This window comes from Hyla sarda, chromosome 4, assembly GCF_029499605.1.
Source record: "Hyla sarda isolate aHylSar1 chromosome 4, aHylSar1.hap1, whole genome shotgun sequence".
Classification (NCBI taxonomy): domain Eukaryota; kingdom Metazoa; phylum Chordata; class Amphibia; order Anura; family Hylidae; genus Hyla; species Hyla sarda.
Genome location: NC_079192.1, coordinates 21,149,867 through 21,167,498, shown reverse-complemented (window position 1 = coordinate 21,167,498; position 17,632 = coordinate 21,149,867). Strand labels below are relative to the sequence as shown.

General features: G+C 47.1%; 14 non-coding genes across 14 annotated transcripts; 1 reads left to right on the top strand and 13 right to left on the bottom strand.

The window, feature by feature from the left end:
- Nucleotides 1-210: 210 nt before the first annotated feature.
- TRNAI-AAU (transfer RNA isoleucine (anticodon AAU)) lies at nucleotides 211-284 on the bottom strand. Its single transcript has one exon. It is a non-coding gene; the product is annotated as a tRNA-Ile (tRNA).
- Nucleotides 285-1,433: 1,149 nt separating this feature from the next.
- On the bottom strand, nucleotides 1,434-1,505 carry TRNAD-GUC (transfer RNA aspartic acid (anticodon GUC)). The gene has a single exon. It is a non-coding gene; the product is annotated as a tRNA-Asp (tRNA).
- Nucleotides 1,506-3,119: 1,614 nt separating this feature from the next.
- Nucleotides 3,120-3,193, bottom strand: TRNAI-AAU (transfer RNA isoleucine (anticodon AAU)). Its single transcript has one exon. It is a non-coding gene; the product is annotated as a tRNA-Ile (tRNA).
- Nucleotides 3,194-4,543: 1,350 nt separating this feature from the next.
- TRNAI-AAU (transfer RNA isoleucine (anticodon AAU)) lies at nucleotides 4,544-4,617 on the bottom strand. Its single transcript has one exon. It is a non-coding gene; the product is annotated as a tRNA-Ile (tRNA).
- Nucleotides 4,618-6,258: 1,641 nt separating this feature from the next.
- TRNAD-GUC (transfer RNA aspartic acid (anticodon GUC)) lies at nucleotides 6,259-6,330 on the bottom strand. Its single transcript has one exon. It is a non-coding gene; the product is annotated as a tRNA-Asp (tRNA).
- Nucleotides 6,331-7,615: 1,285 nt separating this feature from the next.
- TRNAD-GUC (transfer RNA aspartic acid (anticodon GUC)) lies at nucleotides 7,616-7,687 on the bottom strand. The gene has a single exon. It is a non-coding gene; the product is annotated as a tRNA-Asp (tRNA).
- Nucleotides 7,688-7,816: 129 nt separating this feature from the next.
- TRNAI-AAU (transfer RNA isoleucine (anticodon AAU)) lies at nucleotides 7,817-7,890 on the bottom strand. The gene has a single exon. It is a non-coding gene; the product is annotated as a tRNA-Ile (tRNA).
- A 779-nt stretch (nucleotides 7,891-8,669) lies between these two features.
- TRNAD-GUC (transfer RNA aspartic acid (anticodon GUC)) lies at nucleotides 8,670-8,741 on the bottom strand. The gene has a single exon. It is a non-coding gene; the product is annotated as a tRNA-Asp (tRNA).
- A 912-nt stretch (nucleotides 8,742-9,653) lies between these two features.
- On the bottom strand, nucleotides 9,654-9,726 carry TRNAD-GUC (transfer RNA aspartic acid (anticodon GUC)). Its single transcript has one exon. It is a non-coding gene; the product is annotated as a tRNA-Asp (tRNA).
- A 1,413-nt stretch (nucleotides 9,727-11,139) lies between these two features.
- TRNAD-GUC (transfer RNA aspartic acid (anticodon GUC)) lies at nucleotides 11,140-11,211 on the bottom strand. The gene has a single exon. It is a non-coding gene; the product is annotated as a tRNA-Asp (tRNA).
- Nucleotides 11,212-12,356: 1,145 nt separating this feature from the next.
- Nucleotides 12,357-12,428, top strand: TRNAD-GUC (transfer RNA aspartic acid (anticodon GUC)). The gene has a single exon. It is a non-coding gene; the product is annotated as a tRNA-Asp (tRNA).
- Nucleotides 12,429-13,490: 1,062 nt separating this feature from the next.
- On the bottom strand, nucleotides 13,491-13,562 carry TRNAD-GUC (transfer RNA aspartic acid (anticodon GUC)). The gene has a single exon. It is a non-coding gene; the product is annotated as a tRNA-Asp (tRNA).
- A 1,413-nt stretch (nucleotides 13,563-14,975) lies between these two features.
- TRNAD-GUC (transfer RNA aspartic acid (anticodon GUC)) lies at nucleotides 14,976-15,047 on the bottom strand. Its single transcript has one exon. It is a non-coding gene; the product is annotated as a tRNA-Asp (tRNA).
- A 1,844-nt stretch (nucleotides 15,048-16,891) lies between these two features.
- Nucleotides 16,892-16,963, bottom strand: TRNAD-GUC (transfer RNA aspartic acid (anticodon GUC)). The gene has a single exon. It is a non-coding gene; the product is annotated as a tRNA-Asp (tRNA).
- Between the last annotated feature and the right edge of the window lie 669 nt (nucleotides 16,964-17,632).

Here is a 17,632-nt window from a genome sequence, read left to right as displayed (position 1 = left end):
AACAATTGCCTCCCCGTCGGGAAATCGAACCCCGGTCTCCCGCGTGACAGGCGGGGATACTCACCACTATACTAACGAGGAATGGGTATGGTGCTTGCCATCACGGTAACCTGCTTAAATGAAGACAGCAGCAATTTCCACCCACCAGATCTAGGCAGTAGGGAGAAAAAGGAGTTTGAGATTGGTACGGTCAAAAAAGAGGAGACGGACTGGCCCGTACGGGGATCGAACCCGCGACCTTGGCGTTATTAGCACCACGCTCTAACCAGCTGAGCTAACCGGCCATGTTGCGCATGTCGGCTGCCCCGGCCGACACCAGTGGGGATCTCACATGTGTCCCAGTCCTTAGAATAGGTACTGATAGCAGTACCTATAGGTACTTAAACCTTAAGGAAACTGAGGTAGGATAAGTGTGGGTTCTCTCGGTGCAACGACTTAATGGCTTCTTTTTTTGTAGATCTCTTTTTAAATTTCCATCTTTATTTCCATGGAGTCTCTGGAGACTTAAGACTTTGGTTTCTTTCTACCTTTAAGGTTCATGACGCTCTCTCTAGGATTTTACCTCCTTTTTCCTTAGTTTTCTAACTCATGACTTTGGGAAAACGGGTCCCAGGTGACAAAATCAGTCGCTGAACGTCTACGTTATGCTCTGCTGCAAACTAATGTCAGGAATCCATTAAATAAGGCTCTGTCCGTGGGCATCTCCCGTACGGACGTTTGTTTCCCCTTGCCAATCTCAGCGGGCTCCTTTCGGCATGTGGTTTCGGCCTATTCGCTCCATGGATTGGGGATATCTACAGAGTTTTTCAGCTTAAACCTTAAGGAAACTGAGGTAGGATAAGTGTGGGTTCTCTCGGTGCAACAACTTAATGGCTTCTTTTTTTGTAGATCTCTTTTTAAATTTCCATCTTTATTTCCATGGAGTCTCTGGAGACTTAAGACTTTGGTTTCTTTCTACCTTTAAGGTTCCTTACGCTCCCTCTAGGATTTTACCTCCTTTTTCCTTAGTTTTCTAACTCATGACTTTGGGAAAAAGGGTCCCAGGTGACAAAATCAGTCGCTGAACGTCTACGTTATGCTCTGCTGCAAACTAATGTCAGGAATCCATTAAATAAGGCTCTGTCCGTGGGCATCTCCCGTACGGACGTTTGTTTCCCCTGGCCAATCTCAGCGGGCTCCTTTCGGCATGTGGTTTCGGCCTATTCGCTCCATGGATTGGGGATATCTACAGAGTTTTTCAGCTTAAACCTTCAGGAAACTGAGGTAGGATAAGTGTGGGTTCTCTCTGTGCAACGACTTAAAGGCTTCTTTTTTTGTAGATCTCTTTTTAAAATTCCATCTTTATTTCCATGGAGACTCTGGAGACTCTGGAGACTTAAGACTTTGGATTCCTTTTTCCTGAGTTTTCTTTGGTGCACAAAGAAAACAATTGCCTCCCCGTCGGGGAATCGAACCCCGGTCTCCCGCGTGACAGGCGGGGATACTCACCACTATACTAACGAGGAATGGGTATGGTGCTTGCCATCACGGTAACCTGCTTAAATGAAGACAGCAGCAATTTCCACCCACCAGATCTAGGCAGTAGGGAGAAAAAGGAGTTTGAGACTGGTACGGTCAAAAAAGAGGAGACGGACTGGCCCGTACGGGGATCGAACCCGCGACCTTGGCATTATTAGCACCACGCTCTAACCAGCTGAGCTAACCGGCCATGTTGCGCATGTCGGCTGCCCCGGCCGACACCAGTGGGGATCTCACATGTGTCCCAGTCCTTAGAATAGGTACTGATAGCAGTGTGGAGAAAGGGAAGGGTGTCTCTTTCTCTGTCCTTGTCAGAGGCGACATCACGAGTGCTAGGGCTGACTGTGAACTGGGAACTGTATTCGAAACTTTATTCCACAAGAGAAGGAATCAGAAAGTATAGGAAATAACACGGCACCTGGAAGAGTTTGCAATCTAAAAGCCATAGGCCTTAGGCATGGGCTACACGGGGCCTTGTTGTAGCGCCAGTGATTGAGGGAAAGCTGCAGTCCGCATTTCAGCTGCAACTAACTCATGACTTTGGGCAAACGGGTCCCAGGTGACGAAATCAGTCGCTGACCGTCTACTTTACAAGTTATTGACTCTGGTATATGCTGTGCTGCAAACTAATGTCAGGAATCCATTGGATAAGGCTCTGGCCGTGGGCATCTCCCGTACGGACGTTTGTTTCCCCTGGCCAATCTCAGCGGGCTCCTTTCGGCATGTGGTTTCGGCCTATTCGCTCCATGGATTGGGGATATCTACAGAGTTTTTCAGCTTAAACCTTCAGGAAACTGAGGTAGGATAAGTGTGGGTTCTCTCGGTGCAACAACTTAATGGCTTCTTTTTTTGTAGATCTCTTTTTAAATTTCCATCTTTATTTCCATGGAGTCTCTGGAGACTTAAGACTTTGGTTTCTTTCTACCTTTAAGGTTCCTTACGCTCCCTCTAGGATTTTACCTCCTTTTTCCTTAGTTTTCTAACTCATGACTTTGGGAAAAAGGGTCCCAGGTGACAAAATCAGTCGCTGAACGTCTACGTTATGCTCTGCTGCAAACTAATGTCAGGAATCCATTAAATAAGGCTCTGTCCGTGGGCATCTCCCGTACGGACGTTTGTTTCCCCTGGCCAATCTCAGCGGGCTCCTTTCGGCATGTGGTTTCGGCCTATTCGCTCCATGGATTGGGGATATCTACAGAGTTTTTCAGCTTAAACCTTCAGGAAACTGAGGTAGGATAAGTGTGGGTTCTCTCTGTGCAACGACTTAATGGCTTCTTTTTTTGTAGATCTCTTTTTAAAATTCCATCTTTATTTCCATGGAGACTCTGGAGACTCTGGAGACTTAAGACTTTGGATTCCTTTTTCCTGAGTTTTCTTTGGTGCACAAAGAAAACAATTGCCTCCCCGTCGGGAAATCGAACCCCGGTCTCCCGCGTGACAGGCGGGGATACTCACCACTATACTAACGAGGAATGGGTATGGTGCTTGCCATCACGGTAACCTGCTTAAATGAAGACAGCAGCAATTTCCACCCACCAGATCTAGGCAGTAGGGAGAAAAAGGAGTTTGAGATTGGTACGGTCAAAAAAGAGGAGACGGACTGGCCCGTACGGGGATCGAACCCGCGACCTTGGCGTTATTAGCACCACGCTCTAACCAGCTGAGCTAACCGGCCATGTTGCGCATGTCGGCTGCCCCGGCCGACACCAGTGGGGATCTCACATGTGTCCCAGTCCTTAGAATAGGTACTGATAGCAGTACCTATAGGTACTTAAACCTTAAGGAAACTGAGGTAGGATAAGTGTGGGTTCTCTCGGTGCAACGACTTAATGGCTTCTTTTTTTGTAGATCTCTTTTTAAATTTCCATCTTTATTTCCATGGAGTCTCTGGAGACTTAAGACTTTGGTTTCTTTCTACCTTTAAGGTTCATGACGCTCTCTCTAGGATTTTACCTCCTTTTTCCTTAGTTTTCTAACTCATGACTTTGGGAAAACGGGTCCCAGGTGACAAAATCAGTCGCTGAACGTCTACGTTATGCTCTGCTGCAAACTAATGTCAGGAATCCATTAAATAAGGCTCTGTCCGTGGGCATCTCCCGTACGGACGTTTGTTTCCCCTGGCCAATCTCAGCGGGCTCCTTTCGGCATGTGGTTTCGGCCTATTCGCTCCATGGATTGGGGATATCTACAGAGTTTTTCAGCTTAAACCTTAAGGAAACTGAGGTAGGATAAGTGTGGGTTCTCTCGGTGCAACAACTTAATGGCTTCTTTTTTTGTAGATCTCTTTTTAAATTTCCATCTTTATTTCCATGGAGTCTCTGGAGACTTAAGACTTTGGTTTCTTTCTACCTTTAAGGTTCATGACGCTCTCTCTAGGATTTTACCTCCTTTTTCCTTAGTTTTCTAACTCATGACTTTGGGAAAACGGGTCCCAGGTGACAAAATCAGTCGCTGAACGTCTACGTTATGCTCTGCTGCAAACTAATGTCAGGAATCCATTAAATAAGGCTCTGTCCGTGGGCATCTCCCGTACGGACGTTTGTTTCCCCTGGCCAATCTCAGCGGGCTCCTTTCGGCATGTGGTTTCGGCCTATTCGCTCCATGGATTGGGGATATCTACAGAGTTTTTCAGCTTAAACCTTCAGGAAACTGAGGTAGGATAAGTGTGGGTTCTCTCTGTGCAACGACTTAATGGCTTCTTTTTTTGTAGATCTCTTTTTAAAATTCCATCTTTATTTCCATGGAGACTCTGGAGACTCTGGAGACTTAAGACTTTGGATTCCTTTTTCCTGAGTTTTCTTTGGTGCACAAAGAAAACAATTGCCTCCCCGTCGGGGAATCGAACCCCAGTCTCCCGCGTGGCAGGCAGGGATACTCACCACTATACTAACGAGGAATGGGTATGGTGCTTGTCATCACGGTAACCTGCTTAAATGAAGACAGCAGCAATTTCCACCCACCAGATCTAGGCAGTAGGGAGAAAAAGGAGTTTGAGACTGGTACGGTCAAAAAAGAGGAGACGGACTGGCCCGTACGGGGATCGAACCCGCGACCTTGGCGTTATTAGCACCACGCTCTAACCAGCTGAGCTAACCGGCCATGTTGCGCATGTCGGCTGCCCCGGCCGACACCAGTGGGGATCTCACATGTGTCCCAGTCCTTAGAATAGGTACTGATAGCAGTGTGGAGAAAGGGAAGGGTGTCTCTTTCTCTGTCCTTGTCAGAGGCGACATCACGAGTGCTAGGGCTGACTGTGAACTGGGAACTGTATTCGAAACTTTATTCCACAAGAGAAGGAATCAGAAAGTATAGGAAATAACACGGCACCTGGAAGAGTTTGCAATCTAAAAGCCATAGGCCTTAGGCATGGGCTACACGGGGCCTTGTTGTAGCGCCAGTGATTGAGGGAAAGCTGCAGTCCGCATTTCAGCTGCAACTAACTCATGACTTTGCGCAAACGGGCCCCAGGTGACGAAATCAGTCGCTGACCGTCTACTTTACAAGTTATTGACTCTGGTATATGCTGTGCTGCAAACTAATGTCAGGAATCCATTGGATAAGGCTCTGGCCGTGGGCATCTCCCGTACGGACGTTTGTTTCCCCTGGCCAATCTCAGCGGGCTCCTTTCGGCATGTGGTTTCGGCCTATTCGCTCCATGGATTGGGGATAGCTACAGAGTTTTTCAGCTTAAACCTTAAGGAAACTGAGGTAGGATAAGTGTGGGTTCTCTCGGTGCAACAACTTAATGGCTTCTTTTTTTGTAGATCTCTTTTTAAATTTCCATCTTTATTTCCATGGAGTCTCTGGAGACTTAAGACTTTGGTTTCTTTCTACCTTTAAGGTTCCTTACGCTCCCTCTAGGATTTTACTTCCTTTTTCCTTAGTTTTCTAACTCATGACTTTGGGAAAAAGGGTCCCAGGTGACAAAATCAGTCGCTGAACGTCTACGTTATGCTCTGCTGCAAACTAATGTCAGGAATCCATTAAATAAGGCTCTGTCCGTGGGCATCTCCCGTACGGACGTTTGTTTCCCCTGGCCAATCTCAGCGGGCTCCTTTCGGCATGTGGTTTCGGCCTATTCGCTCCATGGATTGGGGATATCTACAGAGTTTTTCAGCTTAAACCTTAAGGAAACTGAGGTAGGATAAGTGTGGGTTCTCTCGGTGCAACAACTTAATGGCTTATTTTTTTGTAGATCTCTTTTTAAATTTCCATCTTTATTTCCATGGAGTCTCTGGAGACTTAAGACTTTGGTCTCTTTCTACCTTTAAGGTTCCTTACGCTCCCTCTAGGATTTTACCTCCTTTTTCCTTAGTTTTCTAACTCATGACTTTGGGAAAAAGGGTCCCAGGTGACAAAATCAGTCGCTGAACGTCTACGTTATGCTCTGCTGCAAACTAATGTCAGGAATCCATTAAATAAGGCTCTGTCCGTGGGCATCTCCCGTACGGACGTTTGTTTCCCCTGGCCAATCTCAGCGGGCTCCTTTCGGCATGTGGTTTCGGCCTATTCGCTCCATGGATTGGGGATATCTACAGAGTTTTTCAGCTTAAACCTTCAGGAAACTGAGGTAGGATAAGTGTGGGTTCTCTCTGTGCAACGACTTAATGGCTTCTTTTTTTGTAGATCTCTTCTTAAAATTCCATCTTTATTTCCATGGAGTCTCTGGAGACTCTGGAGACTTAAGACTTTGGATTCCTTTTTCCTGAGTTTTCTTTGGTGCACAAAGAAAACAATTGCCTCCCCGTCGGGGAATCGAACCCCGGTCTCCCGCGTGACAGGCGGGTATACTCACCACTATACTAACGAGAAATGGGTATGGTTCTTGCCATCACGGTAACCTGCTTAAATGAAGACAGCAGCAATTTCCAGCTGAGCTAACCGGCCATGTTGCGCATGTCGGCTGCCCCGGCCGACACCAGTGGGGATCTCACATGTGTCCCAGTCCTTAGAATAGGTACTGATAGCAGTGTGGAGAAAGGGAAGGGTGTCTCTTTCTCTGTCCTTGTCAGAGGCGACATCACGAGTGCTAGGGCTGACTGTGAACTGGGAACTGTATTCGAAACTTTATTCCACAAGAGAAGGAATCAGAAAGTATAGGAAATAACACGGCACCTGGAAGAGTTTGCAATCTAAAAGCCATAGGCCTTAGGCATGGGCTACACGGGGCCTTGTTGTAGCGCCAGTGATTGAGGGAAAGCTGCAGTCCGCATTTCAGCTGCAACTAACTCATGACTTTGGGCAAACGGGTCCCAGGTGACGAAATCAGTCGCTGACCGTCTACTTTACAAGTTATTGACTCTGGTATATGCTGTGCTGCAAACTAATGTCAGGAATCCATTGGATAAGGCTCTGGCCGTGGGCATCTCCCGTACGGACGTTTGTTTCCCCTGGCCAATCTCAGCAGGCTCCTTTCGGCATGTGGTTTCGGCCTATTCGCTCCATGGATTGGGGATATCTACAGAGTTTTTCAGCTTAAACCTTAAGGAAACTAAGGTAGGATAAGTGTGGGTTCTCTCGGTGCAACAACTTAATGGCTTCTTTTTTTGTAGATCTCTTTTTAAAATTCCATCTTTATTTCCATGGAGACTCTGGAGACTTAAGACTTTGGTTTCTTTCTACCTTTAAGGTTCCTTACGCTCCCTCTAGGATTTTACCTCCTTTTTCCTTAGTTTTCTAACTCATGACTTTGGGAAAAAGGGTCCCAGGTGACAAAATCAGTCGCTGAACGTCTACGTTATGCTCTGCTGCAAACTAATGTCAGGAATCCATTAAATAAGGCTCTGTCCGTGGGCATCTCCCGTACGGACGTTTGTTTCCCCTGGCCAATCTCAGCGGGCTCCTTTCGGCATGTGGTTTCGGCCTATTCGCTCCATGGATTGGGGATATCTACAGAGTTTTTCAGCTTAAACCTTCAGGAAACTGAGGTAGGATAAGTGTGGGTTCTCTCTGTGCAACGACTTAATGGCTTCTTTTTTTGTAGATCTCTTTTTAAAATTCCATCTTTATTTCCATGGAGACTCTGGAGACTCTGGAGACTTAAGACTTTGGATTCCTTTTTCCTGAGTTTTCTTTGGTGCATAAAGAAAACAATTGCCTCCCCGTCGGGGAATCGAACCCCGGTCTCCCGCGTGACAGGCGGGGATACTCACCACTATACTAACGAGGAATGGGTATGGTGCCTGCCATCACAGTAACCTGCTTAAATGAAGACAGCAGCAATTTCCACCCACCAGATCTAGGCAGTAGGGAGAAAAAGGAGTTTGAGACTGGTACGGTCAAAAAAGCGGAGACGGACTGGCCCGTACGGGGATCGAACCCGCGACCATGGCGTTATTAGCACCACGCTCTAACCAGCTGAGCTAACCGGCCATGTTGCGCATGTCGGCTGCCCCGGCCGACACCAGTGGGGATCTCACATGTGTCCCAGTCCTTAGAATAGGTACTGATAGCAGTGTGGAGAAAGGGAAGGGTGTCTCTTTCTCTGTCCTTGTCAGAGGCGACATCACGAGTGCTAGGGCTGACTGTGAACTGGGAACTGTATTCGAAACTTTATTCAACAAGAGAAGGAATCAGAAAGTATAGGAAATAACACGGCACCTGGAAGAGTTTGCAATCTAAAAGCCATAGGCCTTAGGCATGGGCTACACGGGGCCTTGTTGTAGCGCCAGTGATTGAGGGAAAGCTGCAGTCCGCATTTCAGCTGCAACTAACTCATGACTTTGGGCAAACGGGTCCCAGGTGACGAAATCAGTCGCTGACCGTCTACTTTACAAGTTATTGACTCTGGTATATGCTGTGCTGCAAACTAATGTCAGGAATCCATTGGGTAAGGCTCTGGCCGTGGGCATCTCCCGTACGGACGTTTGTTTCCCCTGGCCAATCTCAGCGGGCTCCTTTCGGCATGTGGTTTCGGCCTATTCGCTCCATGGATTGGGGATATCTACAGAGTTTTTCAGCTTAAACCTTCAGGAAACTGAGGTAGGATAAGTGTGGGTTCTCTCTGTGCAACGACTTAATGGCTTCTTTTTTTGTAGATCTCTTTCTAAAATTCCATCTTTATTTCCATGGAGACTCTGGAGACTCTGGAGACTTAAGACTTTGGATTCCTTTTTCCTGAGTTTTCTTTGGTGCACAAAGAAAACAATTGCCTCCCCGTCGGGGAATCGAACCCCGGTCTCCCGCGTGACAGGCGGGGATACTCACCACTATACTAACGAGGAATGGGTATGGTGCTTGCCATCACGGTAACCTGCTTAAATGAAGACAGCAGCAATTTCCACCCACCAGATCTAGGCAGTAGGGAGAAAAAGGAGTTTGAGACTGGTACGGTCAAAAAAGAGGAGACGGACTGGCCCGTACGGGGATCGAACCCGCAACCTTGGCGTTATTAGCACCACGCTCTAACCAGCTGAGCTAACCGGCCATGTTGCGCATGTCGGCTGCCCCGGCCGACAAAAGTGGGGATCTCACATGTGTCCCAGTCCTTAGAATAGGTACTGATAGCAGTACCTAAAGGTACTTAAACCTTAAGGAAACTGAGGTAGGATAAGTGTGGGTTCTCTCGGTGCAACGACTTAATGGCTTCTTTTTTTGTAGATCTCTTTTTAAATTTCCATCTTTATTTCCATGGAGTCTTTGGAGACTTAAGACTTTGGTTTCTTTCTACCTTTAAGGTTCCTGACGCTCTCTCTAGGATTTTACCTCCTTTTTCCTTAGTTTTCTAACTCATGACTTTGGGAAAACGGGTCCCAGGTGACAAAATCAGTCGCTGAACGTCTACGTTATGCTCTGCTGCAAACTAATGTCAGGAATCCATTAAATAAGGCTCTGTCCGTGGGCATCTCCCGTACGGACGTTTGTTTCCCCTGGCCAATCTCAGCGGGCTCCTTTCGGCATGTGGTTTCGGCCTATTCGCTCCATGGATTGGGGATATCTACAGAGTTTTTCAGCTTAAACCTTCAGGAAACTGAGGTAGGATAAGTGTGGGTTCTCTCTGTGCAACGACTTAATGGCTTCTTTTTTTGTAGATCTCTTTTTAAAATTCCATCTTTATTTCCATGGAGACTCTGGAGACTTAAGACTTTGGATTCCTTTTTCCTGAGTTTTCTTTGGTGCACAAAGAAAACAATTGCCTCCCCGTCGGGGAATCGAACCCCGGTCTACCCGCGTGACAGGCGGGGATACTCACCACTATACTAACGAGGAATGGGTATGGTGCTTGCTATCACGGTAACCTGCTTAAATGAAGACAGCAGCAATTTCCACCCACCAGATCTAGGCAGTAGGGAGAAAAAGGAGTTTGAGACTGGTACGGTCAAAAAAGAGGAGACGGACTGGCCCATACGGGGATCGAACCTGCGACCTTGGCGTTATTAGCACCACGCTCTAACCAGCTGAGCTAACCGGCCATGTTGCGCATGTTGGCTGCCCCGGCCGACACCAGTGGGGATCTCACATGTGTCCCAGTCCTTAGAATAGGTACTGATAGCAGTGTGGAGAAAGGGAAGGGTGTCTCTTTCTCTGTCCTTGTCAGAGGCGACATCACGAGTGCTAGGGCTGACTGTGAACTGGGAACTGTATTCGAAACTTTATTCCACAAGAGAAGGAATCAGAAAGTATAGGAAATAACACGGCACCTGGAAGAGTTTGCAATCTAAAAGCCATAGGCCTTAGGCATGGGCTACACGGGGCCTTGTTGTAGCGCCAGTGATTGAGGGAAAGCTGCAGTCCGCATTTCAGCTGCAACTAACTCATGACTTTGGGCAAACGGGTCCCAGGTGACGAAATCAGTCGCTGACCGTCTACTTTACAAGTTATTGACTCTGGTATATGCTGTGCTGCAAACTAATGTCAGGAATCCATTGGATAAGGCTCTGGCCGTGGGCATCTCCCGTACGGACGTTTGTTTCCCCTGGCCAATCTCAGCGGGCTCCTTTCGGCATGTGGTTTCGGCCTATTCGCTCCATGGATTGGGGATATCTACAGAGTTTTTCAGCTTAAACCTTAAGGAAACTGAGGTAGGATAAGTGTGGGTTCTCTCGGTGCAACAACTTAATGGCTTCTTTTTTTGTAGATCTCTTTTTAAATTTCCATCTTTATTTCCATGGAGTCTCTGGAGACTTAAGACTTTGGTTTCTTTCTACCTTTAAGGTTCCTTACGCTCCCTCTAGGATTTTACTTCCTTTTTCCTTAGTTTTCTAACTCATGACTTTGGGAAAAAGGGTCCCAGGTGACAAAATCAGTCGCTGAACGTCTGCGTTATGCTCTGCTGCAAACTAATGTCAGGAATCCATTAAATAAGGCTCTGTCCGTGGGCATCTCCCGTACGGACGTTTGTTTCCCCTGGCCAATCTCAGCGGGCTCCTTTCGGCATGTGGTTTCGGCCTATTCGCTCCATGGATTGGGGATATCTACAGAGTTTTTCAGCTTAAACCTTCAGGAAACTGAGGTAGGATAAGTGTGGGTTCTCTCTGTGCAACAACTTAATGGCTTCTTTTTTTGAAGATCTCTTTTTAAAATTCCATCTTTATTTCCATGGAGACTCTGGAGACTCTGGAGACTTAAGACTTTGGATTCCTTTTTCCTGAGTTTTCTTTGGTGCACAAAGAAAACAATTGCCTCCCCGTCGGGGAATCGAACCCCGGTCTCCCGCGTGACAGGCGGGGATACTCACCACTATACTAACGAGGAATGGCCAGGGGAAACAAACGTCCGTACGGGAGATGCCCACGGACAGAGCCTTATTTAATGGATTCCTGACATTAGTTTGCAGCATAGCATAACGTAGACGTTCAGCGACTGATTTTGTCACCTGGGACCCTTTTTCCCAAAGTCATGAGTTAGAAAACTAAGGAAAAAGGAGGTAAAATCCTAGAGGAAGCGTAAGGAACCTTAAAGGTAGAAAGAAACCAAAGTCTTAAGTCTCCAGAGACTCCATGGAAATAAAGATGGAAATTTAAAAAGAGATCTACAAAAAAAGAAGCCATTAGGTTGTTGCACCGAGAGAACCCACACTTATCCTACCTCAGTTTCCTTAAGGTTTAAGCTGAAAAACTCTGTAGATATCCCCAATCCATGGAGCGAATAGGCCAAAACCACATGCCGAAAGGAGCCCGCTGAGATTGGCCAGGGGAAACAAACGTCCGTACAGGAGATGCCCACGGCCAGAGCCTTATCCAATGGATTCCTGACATTAGTTTGCAGCACAGCATATACCAGAGTCAATAACTTGTAAAGTAGACGGTCAGCGACTGATTTCGTCACCTGGGACCTGTGTGCCCAAAGTCATGAGTTAGTTGCAGCTGAAATGCGGACTGCAGCTTTCCCTCAATCACTGGCGCTACAACAAGGCCCCGTGTAGCCCATGCCTAAGGCCTATGGCTTTTAGATTGCAAACTCTTCCAGGTGCCGTGTTATTTCCTATACTTTCTGATTCCTTCTCTTGTGGAATAAAGTTTCGAATACAGTTCCCAGTTCACAGTCAACCCTAGCACTCGTGATGTCGCCTCTGACAAGGACAGAGAAAGAGACACCCTTCCCTTTCTCCACACTGCTATCAGTACCTATTCTAAGGACTGGGACACATGTGAGATCCCCACTGGTGTCGGCCGGGGCAGCCAACATGCGCAACATGGTCGGTTAGCTCAGCTGGTTAGAGCGTGGTGCTAATAACGCCAAGGTCGCGGGTTCGATCCCCGTACGGGCCAGTCCGTCTCCTCTTTTTTGACCGTACCAGTCTCAAACTCCTTTTTCTCCCTACTGCCTAGATCTGGTGGGTGGAAATTGCTGCTGTCTTCATTTAAGCAGGTTACCGTGATGGCAAGCACCATACCCATTCCTCGTTAGTATAGTGGTGAGTATACCCGCCTGTCACGCGGGAGACCGGGGTTCGATTCCCCGACGGGGAGGCAATTGTTTTCTTTGTGCACCAAAGAAAACTCAGGAAAAAGGAATCCAAAGTCTTAAGTCTCCAGAGTCTCCAGAGTCTCCATGGAAATAAAGATGGAATTTTAAGAAGAGGTCTACAAAAAAAGAAGCCATTAAGTCGTTGCACAGAGAGAACCCACACTTATCCTACCTCAGTTTCCTGAAGGTTTAAGCTGAAAAACTCTGTAGATATCCCCAATCCATGGAGCGAATAGGCCGAAACCACATGCCGAAAGGAGCCCGCTGAGATTGGCCAGGGGAAACAAACGTCCGTACGGGAGATGCCCACGGACAGAGCCTTATTTAATGGATTCCTGACATTAGTTTGCAGCAGAGCATAACGTAGACGTTCAGCGACTGATTTTGTCACCTGGGACCCTTTTTCCCAAAGTCATGAGTTAGAAAACTAAGGAAAAAGGAGGTAAAATCCTAGAGGGAGCGTAAGGAACCTTAAAGGTAGAAAGAAACCAAAGTCTTAAGTCTCCAGAGACTCCATGGAAATAAAATGGAAATTTAAAAAGAGATCTACAAAAAAAGAAGCCATTAAGTTGTTGCACCGAGAGAACCCACACTTATCCTACCTCAGTTTCCTTAAGGTTTAAGCTGAAAAACCTTTTGTTTTCTAACTCATGACTTTGGGAAAACGGGTCCCAGGTGACAAAATCAGTCGCTGAACGTCTACGTTATGCTCTGCTGCAAACTAATGTCAGGAATCCATTAAATAAGGCTCTGTCCGTGGGCATCTCCCGTACGGACGTTTGTTTCCCCTGGCCAATCTCAGCGGGCTCCTTTCGGCATGTGGTTTCGGCCTATTCGCTCCATGGATTGGGGATATCTACAGAGTTTTTCAGCTTAAACCTTCAGGAAACTGAGGTAGGATAAGTGTGGGTTCTCTCTGTGCAACGACTTAATGGCTTCTTTTTTTGTAGATCTCTTTTTAAAATTCCATCTTTATTTCCATGGAGACTCTGGAGACTCTGGAGACTTAAGACTTTGGATTCCTTTTTCCTGAGTTTTCTTTGGTGCACAAAGAAAACAATTGCCTCCCCGTCGGGGAATCGAACCCCGGTCTCCCGCGTGACAGGCGGGGATATTCACCACTATACTAACGAGGAATGGGTATGGTGCTTGCCATCACGGTAACCTGCTTAAATGAAGACAGCAGCAATTTCCACCCGCCAGATCTAGGCAGTAGGGAGAAAAAGGAGTTTGAGACTGGTACGGTCAAAAAAGAGGAGACGGACTGGCCCTTACGGGGATCGAACCCGCGACCTTGGCGTTATTAGCACCACGCTCTAACCAGCTGAGCTAACCGGCCATGTTGCGCATGTTGGCTGCCCCGGCCGACACCAGTGGGGATCTCACATGTGTCCCAGTCCTTAGAATAGGTACTGATAGCAGTGTGGAGAAAGGGAAGGGTGTCTCTTTCTCTGTCCTTGTCAGAGGCGACATCACGAGTGCTAGGGCTGACTGTGAACTGGGAACTGTATTCGAAACTGTATTCCACAAGAGAAGGAATCAGAAAGTATAGGAAATAACACGGCACCTGGAAGAGTTTGCAATCTAAAAGCCATAGGCCTTAGGCATGGGCTACACGGGGCCTTGTTGTAGCGCCAGTGATTGAGGGAAAGCTGCAGTCCGCATTTCAGCTGCAACTAACTCATGACTTTGGGCAAACGGGTCCCAGGTGACGAAATCAGTCGCTGACCGTCTACTTTACAAGTTATTGACTCTGGTATATGCTGTGCTGCAAACTAATGTCAGGAATCCATTGGATAAGGCTCTGGCCGTGGGCATCTCCCGTACGGACGTTTGTTTCCCCTGGCCAATCTCAGCGGGCTCCATTCGGCATGTGGTTTCGGCCTATTCGCTCCATGGATTGGGGATATCTACAGAGTTTTTCAGCCTAAACCTTAAGGAAACGGAGGTAGGATAAGTGTGGGTTCTCTCGGTGCAACAACTTAATGGCTTCTTTTTTTGTAGATTTCTTTTTAAATTTCCATCTTTATTTCCATGGAGACTCTGGAGACTTAAGACTTTGGTTTCTTTCTACCTTTAAGGTTCCTTACGCTCCCTCTAGGATTTTACCTCCTTTTTCCTTAGTTTTCTAACTCATGACTTTGGGAAAAAGGGTCCCAGGTGACAAAATCAGTCGCTGAACGTCTACGTTATGCTCTGCTGCAAACTAATGTCAGGAATCCATTAAATAAGGCTCTGTCCGTGGGCATCTCCCGTACGGACGTTTGTTTCCCCTGGCCAATCTCAGCGGGCTCCTTTCGGCATGTGGTTTCGGCCTATTCGCTCCATGGATTGGGGATATCTACAGAGTTTTTCAGCTTAAACCTTCAGGAAACTGAGGTAGGATAAGTGTGGGTTCTCTCTGTGCAACGACTTAATGGCTTCTTTTTTTGTAGATCTCTTTTTAAAATTCCATCTTTATTTCCATGGAGACTCTGGAGACTCTGGAGACTTAAGACTTTGGATTCCTTTTTCCTGAGTTTTCTTTGGTGCACAAAGAAAACAATTGCCTCCCCGTCGGGGAATCGAACCCCGGTCTCCCGCGTGACAGGCGGGGATACTCACCACTATACTAACAAGGAATGGGTATGGTGCTAGCCATCACGGTAACCTGCTTAAATGAAGACAGCAGCAATTTCCACCCACCAGATCTAGGCAGTAGGGAGAAAAAGGAGTTTGAGACTGGTACGGTCAAAAAAGAGGAGACGGACTGGCCCTTACGGGGATCGAACCCGCGACCTTGGCGTTATTAGCACCACGCTCTAACCAGCTGAGCTAACCGGCCATGTTGCGCATGTCTGCTGCCCCGGCCGACACCAGTGGGGATCTCACATGTGTCCCAGTCCTTAGAATAGGTACTGATAGCAGTGTGGAGAAAGGGAAGGGTGTCTCTTTCTCTGTCCTTGTCAGAGGCTACATCACAAGTGCTAGGGCTGACTGTGAACTGGGAACTGTATTCGAAACTTTATTCCACAAGAGAAGGAATCAGAAAGTATAGGAAATAACACGGCACCTGGAAGAGTTTGCAATCTAAAAGCCATAGGCCTTAGGCATGGGCTACACGGGGCCTTGTTGTAGCGCCAGTGATTGAGGGAATGCTGCAGTCCGCATTTCAGCTGCAACTAACTCATGACTTTGCGCAAACGGGTCCCAGGTGACGAAATCAGTCGCTGACCGTCTACTTTACAAGTTATTGACTCTGGTATATGCTGTGCTGCAAACTAATGTCAGGAATCCATTGGATAAGGCTCTGGCCGTGGGCATCTCCCGTACGGACGTTTGTTTCCCCTGGCCAATCTCAGTGGGCTCCTTTCGGCATGTGGTTTCGGCCTATTCGCTCCATGGATTGGGGATATCTACAGAGTTTTTCAGCTTAAACCTTAAGGAAACTGAGGTAGGATAAGTGTGGGTTCTCTCGGTGCAACAACTTAATGGCTTCTTTTTTTGTAGATCTCTTTTTAAATTTCCATCTTTATTTCCATGGAGTCTCTGGAGACTTAAGACTTTGGTTTCTTTCTACCTTTAAGGTTCCTTACGCTCCCTCTAGGATTTTACCTCCTTTTTCCTTAGTTTTCTAACTCATGACTTTGGGAAAAAGGGTCCCAGGTGACAAAATCAGTCGCTGAACGTCTACGTTATGCTCTGCTGCAAACTAATGTCAGGAATCCATTAAATAAGGCTCTGTCCGTGGGCATCTCCCGTACGGACGTTTGTTTCCCCTGGCCAATCTCAGCGGGCTCCTTTCGGCATGTGGTTTCGGCCTATTCGCTCCATGGATTGGGGATATCTACAGAGTTTTTCAGCTTAAACCTTCAGGAAACTGAGGTAGGATAAGTGTGGGTTCTCTCTGTGCAACAACTTAATGGCTTCTTTTTTTGTAGATCTCTTTTTAAAATTCCATCTTTATTTCCATGGAGACTCTGGAGACTTAAGACTTTGGTTTCTTTCTACCTTTAAGGTTCCTTACGCTCCCTCTAGGATTTTACCTCCTTTTTCCTTAGTTTTCTAACTCATGACTTTGGGAAAAAGGGTCCCAGGTGACAAAATCAGTCGCTGAACGTCTACGTTATGCTCTGCTGCAAACTAATGTCAGGAATCCATTAAATAAGGCTCTGTCCGTGGGCATCTCCCGTACGGACGTTTGTTTCCCCTGGCCAATCTCAGCGGGCTCCTTTCGGCATGTGGTTTCGGCCTATTCGCTCCATGGATTGGGGATATCTACAGAGTTTTTCAGCTTAAACCTTCAGGAAACTGAGGTAGGTTAAGTGTGGGTTCTCTCTGTGCAACGACTTAATGGCTTCTTTTTTTGTAGATCTCTTTTTAAAATTCCATCTTTATTTCCATGGAGACTCTGGAGACTCTGGAGACTTAAGACTTTGGATTCCTTTTTCCTGAGTTTTGTTTGGTGCACAAAGAAAACAATTGCCTCCCCATCGGGGAATCGAACCCCGGTCTCCCGCGTGACAGGCGGGGATACTCACCATTATACTAACGAGGAATGAGTATGGTGCTAGCCATCACGGTAACCTGCTTAAATGAAGACAGCAGCAATTTCCACCCACCAGATCTAGGCAGTAGGGAGAAAAAGGAGTTTGAGACTGGTACGGTCAAAAAAGAGGAGACGGACTGGCCCGTACGGGGGTCGAACCCGCGACCTTGGCGTTATTAGCACCACGCTCTAACCAGCTGAGCTAACCGGCCATGTTGCGCATGTCGGCTGCCCCGGCCGACACCAGTGGGGATCTCACATGTGTCCCAGTCCTTAGAATAGGTACTGATAGCAGTGTGGAGAAAGGGAAGGGTGTCTCTTTCTTTGTCCTTGTCAGAGGCGACATCACGAGTGCTAGGGCTGACTGTGAACTGGGAACTGTATTCGAAACTTTATTCCACAAGAGAAGGAATCAGAAAGTATAGGAAATAACACGGCACCTGGAAGAGTTTGCAATCTAAAACCATAGGCCTTAGGCATGGGCTACACGGGGCCTTGTTGTAGCACCAGTGATTGAGGGAAAGCTGCAGTCCGCATTTCAGCTGCAACTAACTCATGACTTTGGGCAAACGGGTCCCAGGTGACGAAATCAGTCGCTGACCGTCTACTTTACAAGTTATTGACTCTGGTATATGCTGTGCTGCAAACTAATGTCAGGAATCCATTGGATAAGGCTCT